This window comes from Macaca nemestrina, chromosome 4 (genome assembly GCF_043159975.1).
Source record: "Macaca nemestrina isolate mMacNem1 chromosome 4, mMacNem.hap1, whole genome shotgun sequence".
Classification (NCBI taxonomy): domain Eukaryota; kingdom Metazoa; phylum Chordata; class Mammalia; order Primates; family Cercopithecidae; genus Macaca; species Macaca nemestrina.
The window spans coordinates 94,264,269-94,274,083 of NC_092128.1; the positions used below are offsets into that span (position 1 = coordinate 94,264,269).

Consider the following 9,815-nt stretch of genomic DNA (forward strand, 5'->3'; position numbering starts at 1 on the left):
CCTTAGAACTGAAAGGCCTTGGAGCCAGATGTGGTGGCTCATGCCTGTAATCCTAGCACTTTGGGAGGCTGAGGAAGGAGGATCCCTTGAGCCCAGGAGTTCAAGACCAGCCTGGGCAACATAGGGAGACCCTGTCTCTTAAAAAAAAAAAAAGAACTTGATAGACCTTGGAAAAGAGCAGATGCAGAGGGAGCATGAAGAGTGATTGTTCCTGAAGGTATGGTCCTAAAGGATAGGACTCAGGCCAAGAGGTAGATGGAAGACAGATTTATTTTCAATATACAGAAGAACTTTAAAAATGAAGTTTCCTGAAGATTAAATAAAGTTCCTTTGAAAGTAGTGAGTTTACTATCACTTGAGTTTTTTTGTTTTGTTTTGTTTTAAGCTGGATGACCTTCAAATGTCAGGGAGTGTAGAATGAATGAATTCAAGTCTTGTACGGGTCCCTTTACCCTTACAGTTTTTGGAATCTAAGAAAACACTGCACATCAATTTGGCCTGGAAGTTCTGAAAATACTTTCCTTTTATTATTCACTATAGTAACAATTTTAAGTTTTCTATGAGTTTACAGCAATAAAGATGATTCATTAGAAACGTCTGTCAAAGCTATTCCTTTTTGTCCTTTTAGTTTATAAAATTGCAATTAGCCAAGTAAAATGACTTTATCCTTGGGATTTATCAAACACACATATATATATACTTTTTTTTTTTTTTTTTTGATACAGTGTTTTGCTCTTGTTGACCAGGCTGGAGTGCAATGGCACAAGCTCAGCTCACTGCAACCTCTGCCTCCCGGGTTGAAGCGAATCTCCTGCCTCAGCCTCCTGAGTAGCTGAAGATTACAGGCGTCCGACACCATGCCCAGCTAATTTTTTGTATTTTTAGTAGAGATGGGGTTTCACCATGTCAGCCAGGCTGGTCTGGAACTCCTGACCTTGGGAGATCCAACTGCCTCACCCTCCCAAAGTGTTGGTATTACAGGTATGAGCCATGGTGCCCAGCCATATATACATATATATAGAGAGAGAAAGATTTTTTTTTTTTTTTTTAAAGAGACAGGGTCTCAGTCTGTCGCCCAGGCTGGTGTGGCTGGTGTGGCATGGCACTATTATAACTCACTGCAGCCTTGAACTCCGGGCCAAAAGCCATCCTTCTGCCCCAGTCTCCCAAAATGTTGGAATTACAGGCATGAGCCACCATGCCTGGCCTATTCAGAGGCTTTAATTTCTAAACCTAGCTCCTTATATGGAAAAAAGTTATAGTAATGAATTTTAAATAAAATTGCATTCATCATTTCATTTACTTTACATGGGGTGATTATTTTGAATTTTATAATAATGAACACAATGTAGGTAATTTTTGCATTCAGGCAGATTAGTGAGAAAAGATACATATTTGTGCCTTCTGTTTGGTTAAAATCCATCTCACCGAATGTGTGTGAGCATTACCTTGAATCTGCTAGGAAAAATAATGGTCATTATAATCTTGATTATTTGAATGTTCACCTTTGCCTTTTTGCCCTTTATATCTGGGAGTTTTAGAGATTAAGATTTACTTTCTAGGCCAGGTGTGGTGGCTCATGCCTGTAATTCTAGCACTTTGGGACTCTCAGGGGGGCAGATTACCTGAGGTAGGGGGTCTGAGGCAAGCCTGACCAACATGGAGAAACCCTGCCTCTACCAAAATTCCAAAATTAGCTGGGCATGGTGGCACATGCCTGTAATCCCACCTACTTGGGAGGCTGAGGCAGGAGAATCACTTGAACCCAGGAGGTGGAGGTTGCGGTGAGCCGAGATCGCACCATTGAGCTCCAGCCTGGGCAACAAGAGCAAAACTTCGTCTCAAAAAAAAAAAAAAAAATTACTTTCTATAGGCAAGGCTTACATTTGAATTGGGGCAAGATGAGTTCCCAGCATAAGGAATAGAGAATTAAAATATTTGTCTTGGCCCAAACTCTTCTCTTTATTTTGCTTTGGACTAGGAGTTTTTCTCATGGTTGACAGACCTCTCTCACATTCTGAAACCCTAAGAGGCAGGTTGGGCCTCTCCCTCCCCTGACCTGTCAGGACTCCTCCAGACGAAACCTTTTGGACTATTATTATGTGGAAAAAGAGAACTTCCATGAAGGGTCAGGCACTCCTCACAGCCCATTGGAAGGCACTTCCAGATTTAGGCCTTCCCAACAATGGTGCCCTTTAGGGAGGCTTACTTCACTTTTTTTTTTTTTTTTTTTTTTTTAAATTTTTGAGACAGGGTCTGGAGTGCAGTGGCATAATCTTGGCTTGCTGTAACCTCTGCCTCCCAGGCTCAAGCAATCCTTCTGTGTAACCTTCCTGAGTAGCTGGAACCACAGGTGTGCACCACTATGCCCAACTAATTTTTTGGGGGGGTCAAATGAAGTACGTTATTTCATTTCACAAAATTCCTTATAAAACTTTACAAAATTCCTTATAAAACATGGGGTAGATGCCACCTGGTTATCTCACTCGGCGCCCATCCAACTCCGTATGAGGGGGCAGATGAGGGTGGAAAGTGTGTGAATGAAATAGCATTATGTACAAGGCAGGGGTTGAAGTGATAGGTACAAGTTCTTTCATATTTGCTATATTTCACATATTCACAGGTATACAGAAAACCAGGAGCAAGGAGTGAACTCTGGTTCTGTTCTCTTTTATAAAAAAAGGACCAGTGTCCTGGACTGGACACCCACTGCTATAAAAGATGCAGGGGGGCGCAGGGCCTGATCGTCACAGACTGATATACCGACGGGAGTCTCATAACTTGTTAGGTGGCTCAGCCCAAAGGCAAGCAAAGAAAGGATGCTGAAGGGCTTCACCCAAGGTCAGCCGCTTAGCTGGTTCATACTCTAGCATGCTTTCCATCAGATTGAAGAGCTGGTGGTGTTCCTCTGCCTCTGAGGTCAGATACTGCCGCAGTGGTTTGCAGTTCTCACAAACATAGTGCCCAGCTGATGTGTTCTCATCTCAATCCAGGCGACCCCGGTAAAAATGTTTCTGCTTTCTTGTCTTTGGGATCATCCACGAAGGGGTAGGACCCAAGATTCTTTCCATCATGGCTAGATGCTCTCTGTTGTCATGGATCTGGAAGAGGGTGAAGCGCACACAGTATTCAAAGAAGATGCAGCCTATACTCCACACATCACAAGGCTGTGACCAGCCCAACTCAAGGATGACCTCTGGTGCTCGGTAATGGCGAGTGGAGACAATGGTGCTATGGTGCTTATGGTCAAAGGTGGCACTGCCAGTCTCCCACCTGCACAGCTGTGCTCTTCACACTGCGCTCATCTCGCTTCTTCTCTAGGTTGTAGGTGAGCTCATAGTCTGAATTCACAAACAGAATATTTTCAGGTTTGAGGTCTGTATGCATCGGCTTGTTATCATGGAGGAATTTGACAGCCTGGCACAGCTGGAAGGCCATGTGGTACACTTGGTAGATGGGGTAGGGCAGGTAGTTGTTGTCTTTGAGGAAATCGAAGGTGCTAAGGCCCAAGCTCAAAGGAGATGCACACGTGGCCATGGTAGTCAAACCAGTCAAACATCTGGACACAGAGGTTCTGGTTGTCAGGGTCTTTCTCGTTGATCTTCTCCAGCACGTTGATCTCAAGTCAAGCTGCTTCCTTACACTTCTCCACATTTTTAACGATCTTCAGGGCAACTCGAGTCCCACCCCTGCAATGGTCAACACATTGTACAACTCGGCCGAAGGTCCCCCTTCCTAAAGTGCTAACGATTTCATATCGCTCTTGTAGCCAGTCCCCGACGTGGTAGATGAGGCGGCCCTCAGCGTGGTCCTCTACACGCTTGGCTTTCCCGCGGCTGTGCTGCGAAGATGAGCGGCTAAATGTCCGGCTGCGCCTCCTCCGGACATGGTCACTGTCCTCTCGCCGCCGCCGTCGTGTCCGGTTATTACCACTTGACCAGGAGCGACTTCTTCGTCACTTATGTTTTCGGCTCCGATAGTGTTCACGGTGACTCCCCCGGCTGCCTCGCTCTGAGGGATGGTACCCTCGAGGATGAGGCATCGTTCTGGCGGCGAGGCCCGCGCGCGTGGCCCGCAGGAAGTCCATGATGGCGGCGGCACCGCGGCCGGAGTCCCGGCACCCGAGCGGCGACGAAGTGCTGCTCCACCCCGCAACCCGAGACCCTGGGACCTCCTGCCCCATTCTCGGGCTCCGCTTCAGTCCTGCCCGCCTCTGCTTAACTGTCGGCCTGTTTCTAGTATTGGCGTTTTCAAAAACTCTGATGTAACAATCAGTAGTCCTGGGTATCTGGGTTCACTTTGGGGATTGCTAAAGCAGCATATTCTTCAAAGGAACCGAATAACTGATTTAAGGTGAAGGAAGTAAAAACAATTTATGTAAAGTTGTTTTTTTCTTTAAACTTTTGGAAGCACTCTGCAAAATGTATTTAGAAGCTGAATTACCATGGAATAGGTCATTTGGCCATAATTTGACTTAGCACATTGTAGAAAAGAATAGGGGAAATCATCAGACGGAGTCACTAAACTCTGAAGCTCCCAGGGGATCAGCTTTAGAGCCCTCTGTAAATTATCTGGGAGGGAGAATATGCAAACAATAAGAAAAATAAACTTAGTACAGTACTTTATTTTCAAAGTACTTTTCTACATATTTCAGGTCCAAAAAACATTATGTAAACAAATTGTTTGGGTACCACCCCCCTCCCTTCTCGGTGCCCTTTCAACAAACCCCACCCTCTCCCCAAAGTCTTCCTCCTGTTCAAAGGCGTTCTTGACAGTCAGATAAATGAATAATCCTGAAATCGGATTCATATTTTAGGAGACTGATCTCAGCTCAGTATTCTCTCCTATCACACCTGTGGTTTGCTGCTGTCCGTTTTACCTCTTCCCCCACCACACCCCCCCAGATGGGGTCTTGCTCTGTCGCCAAAGCTGAACACCATGGCTCACGTGTGTAATCCCAGAACTTTGGGAGGCTGAGGTGGGTGGATCACTTTAAACCAGGAGATCAAGACCAGCCTGGGCAACATGGTGAAACCCCGTCTTTACTAAAAAAATACAAAAAATTGACTGAGCATGATGGTGTTCACTTGTAGTCCCACGTGATCAGGAGGCTGAGGTGGGAGGATGGCTTGGGTCTGGCAAGTTGAGGCTGCAAGTGAGCTGAAATGACACCACTGCACTCCAGCCTAGGTGACAGAATGAGACCCTGTCTCAAAAAAAAAAAAAAAAAAGAAAAAGAAAAAGATAAAAAAATACGGAAGTAGGAAAAAAAAAGTGTATATATATATATGTGTGTGTGTGTGTGTGTGTGTGTGTGTATATATATATGGAAGTAGGTACTCCAATTCCAATTTTTTCTCCCAGTTCAGTTTCTAACTCTTTTCCTCAGAGACAACCATTAACCTCTGGAAAGGTTATTTTTTCTTGTTACCATGATATTCTGAGCTTGCCTTTTAGGAATAGACTACTTTCTCCCCTATTATGGCATTGAGGAAGGTGACACTTTTCTATCTTGGGCCTGATACGAGTTGGCTGTGGTTATTCTCCTTGATTCCAGAAAGGAATGGCTTCAACTCTGATTGAATTAATTTGAGCAACTAATTATGTTCTTCTGATTCTAGGTCTTTCTTTGACAGATGAGTGGGTGGAGTTTGGCAATACCTCCCATTACTTCTAGGAAAATGGTTTCTACAGTGAAAAGTGCTATAAAAGATCATAACAATTATTTTTATTATTATTATTATTTTCATCTCTTGAACCTTCTAAATTAATATACTCTTGTCTACCAAGGTGTGGAATACTATGGAAGTAACAGAAAATCTTGAAAGTTACATGAATCGTTAGACAGAGACCAGGAAAATCTCTGTCAGAGAGCCAAACAACATGTATTAAATATATACAGTGTCCAGAGATTTGTGTACTGGGGTTAGCAGAAAAATTCATTCATTCACACTTAATCTTAGCCAAAAGGCTGAGAAGTGATAATTCATTCACAATGTTTTTTTGTTTTTGTTTGCGTGTGTGCGTGTTTTTTTTTTTTTTTTTTTTTGTTTCTATTGCTCAGGCTGGAGTGCAGTGGCGCGATCTCGGCTCACTGCAACCTCTGCCTTCCGGGTTCAAGCAATTCTCCTGCCTCAGCCTCCTGAATAGTTCGGATTACAGGCACCGCCACCATGCCCAGCTAATTTTTGTATCTTAGTAGAGACTGGGTTTCACCATGTTGACGAGGCTGGTCTTGAACTCCTGACCTCAGGTGATCCACCTGCCTTGGCCTCCCAACATTCTGGAATTACAGGTGTGAGCCATCATGCCTGGCGATTCACAATGTATTTATTTATTTATTTTTATTTATTTTTTTTGAGAGGAGTCTCGCTCTGTCGCCCAGGCTGGAGTGCAGTGGCGCGATCTTGGCTCACTGCAAGCTCCGCCTCCTGGGTTCACACCATTCTCCTGCCTCAGCCTCCCCAGCAGCTGGGACTACAGGCACACGCTGCCATGCCCGGCTAATTTTTTGTATTTTTAGTAGAGATGGGGTTTCACCATGTTAGCCAGGATGGTCTCAATCTCCTGATCTTGTGATCCGCCCGCCTCAGCCTCCTAAAGTGCTGGGATTACAGATGTGAGCCACCGTGCCTGGCCACGATGTATTTATTGAGTGCTACTACAAGTGTTTGGAAACAGTGAATAGTGAGGTGTTTAGAATCAAATATAGGCCATTGGCTTAACATACATACTTTAGCATAAAGGACCATTTCATGAGTTACTTGCTTCAGTGTCTTTCTTTAATGCTTTAGTGTGCTTACAATGATAATAGTGGATGCAGAACCTGTGGATACAGAGAGCCAACTACAAGACTTGAGCATCTGCAGATTCTGTTATACTATGGAGTCCTGGAATCAGTCCCCCATGGATACCAAGGGATGGCGGTACTGTGGAAACTATACACATCAGCTCACATTCTCATTGTAATCCTCACAATATCTTTTTGATGTACTCTTATTACTGACACTTTGCAGATGGGAAACGGAGGCTTAGAGAGGCTATGGAACTTGCCCAAGGTTACACAGTTGTAGCGCTTGGAACTGAATGAAGGCAATCTGACTCCAGACCTCTACTCTTTATTTTTTAAACTGGGAAACATAACACACACGTGGAAAAATGCATAAATAATAAATACATAATCTAATGAGTTATTACAAAGCCCACAGCAGTGTAACTACCACCCATACCAAGGAATAGAAGATTTGTAGAATTCCAACCCTATTAGCTCTTCACACTCTCAAATCCCTCCTCACAGGACTCCTTTGGTCTCAGAGGTAGCCACTAATCTCCCTTTTATGATGATCAATTCCTTGCTTTTCTTTATAGTTTTAACACCTAAGTATACATTCTTTTTTTCCTGTTTTTGAACCTTACAAAAATGGAATAACACAGTATATATTATTTTGTGAATAGTTTCATTTTCTTAATAATTAAGTTTTTAGGATTCATCTATATTGTCGAATGTAGCTTGTTCCTATTTCCAAACTGCTGTATGAGTTTACTTTCCCTATGGCAAAGTATGAGAATTACCATTGCTCCACTGTGGTCAACATTTGTAATCGTCAATCTTTTTCTGTTTTAGCCATTCTGGTGGGTGGCGTGTTATTCTCTCATTGTGATTTAAATTTTCTTGTCCTCATATGAGGTTGATGCTTTTTCATATGTTTATTGGTTATTTGGATTTCTTCCTTAGTTAAGAGCCTGTTCAGCTCTTTTTCTTTTTCTTTTATTTTCTTCCTTTTTTTCTTTTTTGAGACAGAGTCTCACTCTGTCGTACAGGCTGGAGTGCAGTGGCGTGATCTTGGCTCATTGCAATCTCTGCTTCAGGCATGCATCAGCACATTGGGCTAGTTTTTGTATTTTTAGTAGAGACAGGGTTTTGCCATGTTGCCCAGGCTGGTCTCGAACTCCTGGCCTCAAGTGATTTGCCGACCTCGGCCTCCCAAAATGCTGGGATTACAGGTGTGAGCCACCGTGCTCAGCCTCAACTCTTTTTCTTATGATTATAGTTCTTTATATATTCTAGATACAAGACCTTTCTTGGTTATACATGTTGTAAATTAACTTCATACCTTCCTTCTTTCTCTTCTCTTCTCTTCTATTCTCTCCTCTCCTCTTTCTTTCTCCCTTCCTCTTTCTTTCTCTCTCTCCTTCCTTCCTTCCTTCCTTCCTTCCTTCCTTCCTTCCTTCCCCCTCCCTCCCTCCCTCCCTCCCTCCCTCCCTCCCTCCCTCCCTCCCTCCCTTCCTTCCTTCCTTCCTTCCTTCCTTCCTTCCTTCCTTCCTTCCTTCCTTCCTTTCTTTCTTTTCTTTCTTTCCTTCTTTCCTTCTTTCTTTCTTTTGATGGAGTTTCACTCTTATCACCCAGGCTGGAGTACAATGGCACAACCTCAGCTCACTGCAACCTTTGCCTCCCAGGTTCAAGCAATCCTTCTGCCTCAGCCTCCTGAGTAACTGGGATTACAGGCGCCCGCCACCACACCCGGTTAATTTCTGTATTTTTAGTAGAGATGGGGTTTTACCATGTTGGCCAGGCTGGTCTCAAACTCCTGGCCTCAGGTGATCCACCCGCTTCGGCCTCCCAAAATGCTGGGGTTATAGGAGTGAGCAACCGTGTCTGGCCCATGTTGTAAATTTCTTAATCATCTGTGAGGCTTGCCTTTTAACTCCTTTAATTTGATAAAACCAAGTCTTAAGGTGTTTTTTTTTTTTTTTTTTGGAGGGACAGAGTCTCGCTCAGTCACCCAGGTTGGAGTGCAATGGTGTGATCTCGGTTCACTGCAACCTTGCCTCCTGGGTTCAAGCGATTCTCCTGCCTCAGCCTCCTGAGTAGCTGGGATTACAGGCACCCGCCATCATGCTTGGCTAATTTTTGTATTTTTGTAGAGCTGGGTTTCACCATGTTGGCCAGGCTAGTCTTGAACTCCTGACCTCAGGTGATCCGCCTGCCTTGGCCTCCCTAAGTGCTGGGATTACAGGTGTGAGCCACTGCACTTGGCTGTCTTAATGTTAATGTGGTCAAATTTATCTATTTTCCTATTATAGGTAGTGCTTTTTGGATTAGTTTAAAAAGTCTATCCCCTTACCCTTGAGATCAATATACTGTTATATTATCTTTAAAAACAATAAAAGCATTATTCCTTTTTTTTTTCTTCTTACGTTAAAGTCTGCTTCTACATAGCTTCATTCTTCTGCCTGTAATATTTATGTCTCAGCTGGGCATCATGACTCACACCTGTAACCCAGCACTTTGGGAGGCCGAGGCAGGAGTTTGAGACCAGCCTGGACAACACAGCAAGATCCCATCTGTTAAAAAAAACTGCTCGGGCTTGGTGGCACATGCTTGTAGTCCTAGCTGCTTGGGAGGGTTGCTTGAGCCCAGGAGTTTGAGGCTGCAGTAAGCTATGATCACTTCAGTCTGGGCAACAAAGGGAGACCCTGTCTCTTAGGAAAAAAAAAAAAAAGTGTCTGTTAGCCATCTGAAATTGACTTTGGTGTATAATGTGAAGAGTCCAATTTCATTTCTTTTGCAAATAGAGCACTATTTGTTCCAGCACCATTTAATCATTGAAAACTGTTCTTTAGGTGTTGCTTTGCATTGCCAGGCTAGTCTCAAACTCCTGGGCCCAAGTGATCCTCCTGTCTCAGCCTCCCAAATAGCTGGATTTACAGGTGTGCACCACCACACCCAGATCCCTGGGCTCTCTATTCTGTACTACTGGTAGATTTGTCTATTCTTGATCTCCTTCCACACTGCCTTAATTACTATGAAAGTT

The 9,815-nt window shown here is 43.9% G+C and overlaps 1 pseudogene; it reads right to left on the reverse strand.

Annotated features, from left to right (window-relative positions):
* Nucleotides 1-395: 395 nt before the first annotated feature.
* LOC105475694 (dual specificity protein kinase CLK2 pseudogene) lies at nt 396-4,557 on the reverse strand (annotated as a pseudogene).
* Nucleotides 4,558-9,815: the final 5,258 nt, after the last annotated feature.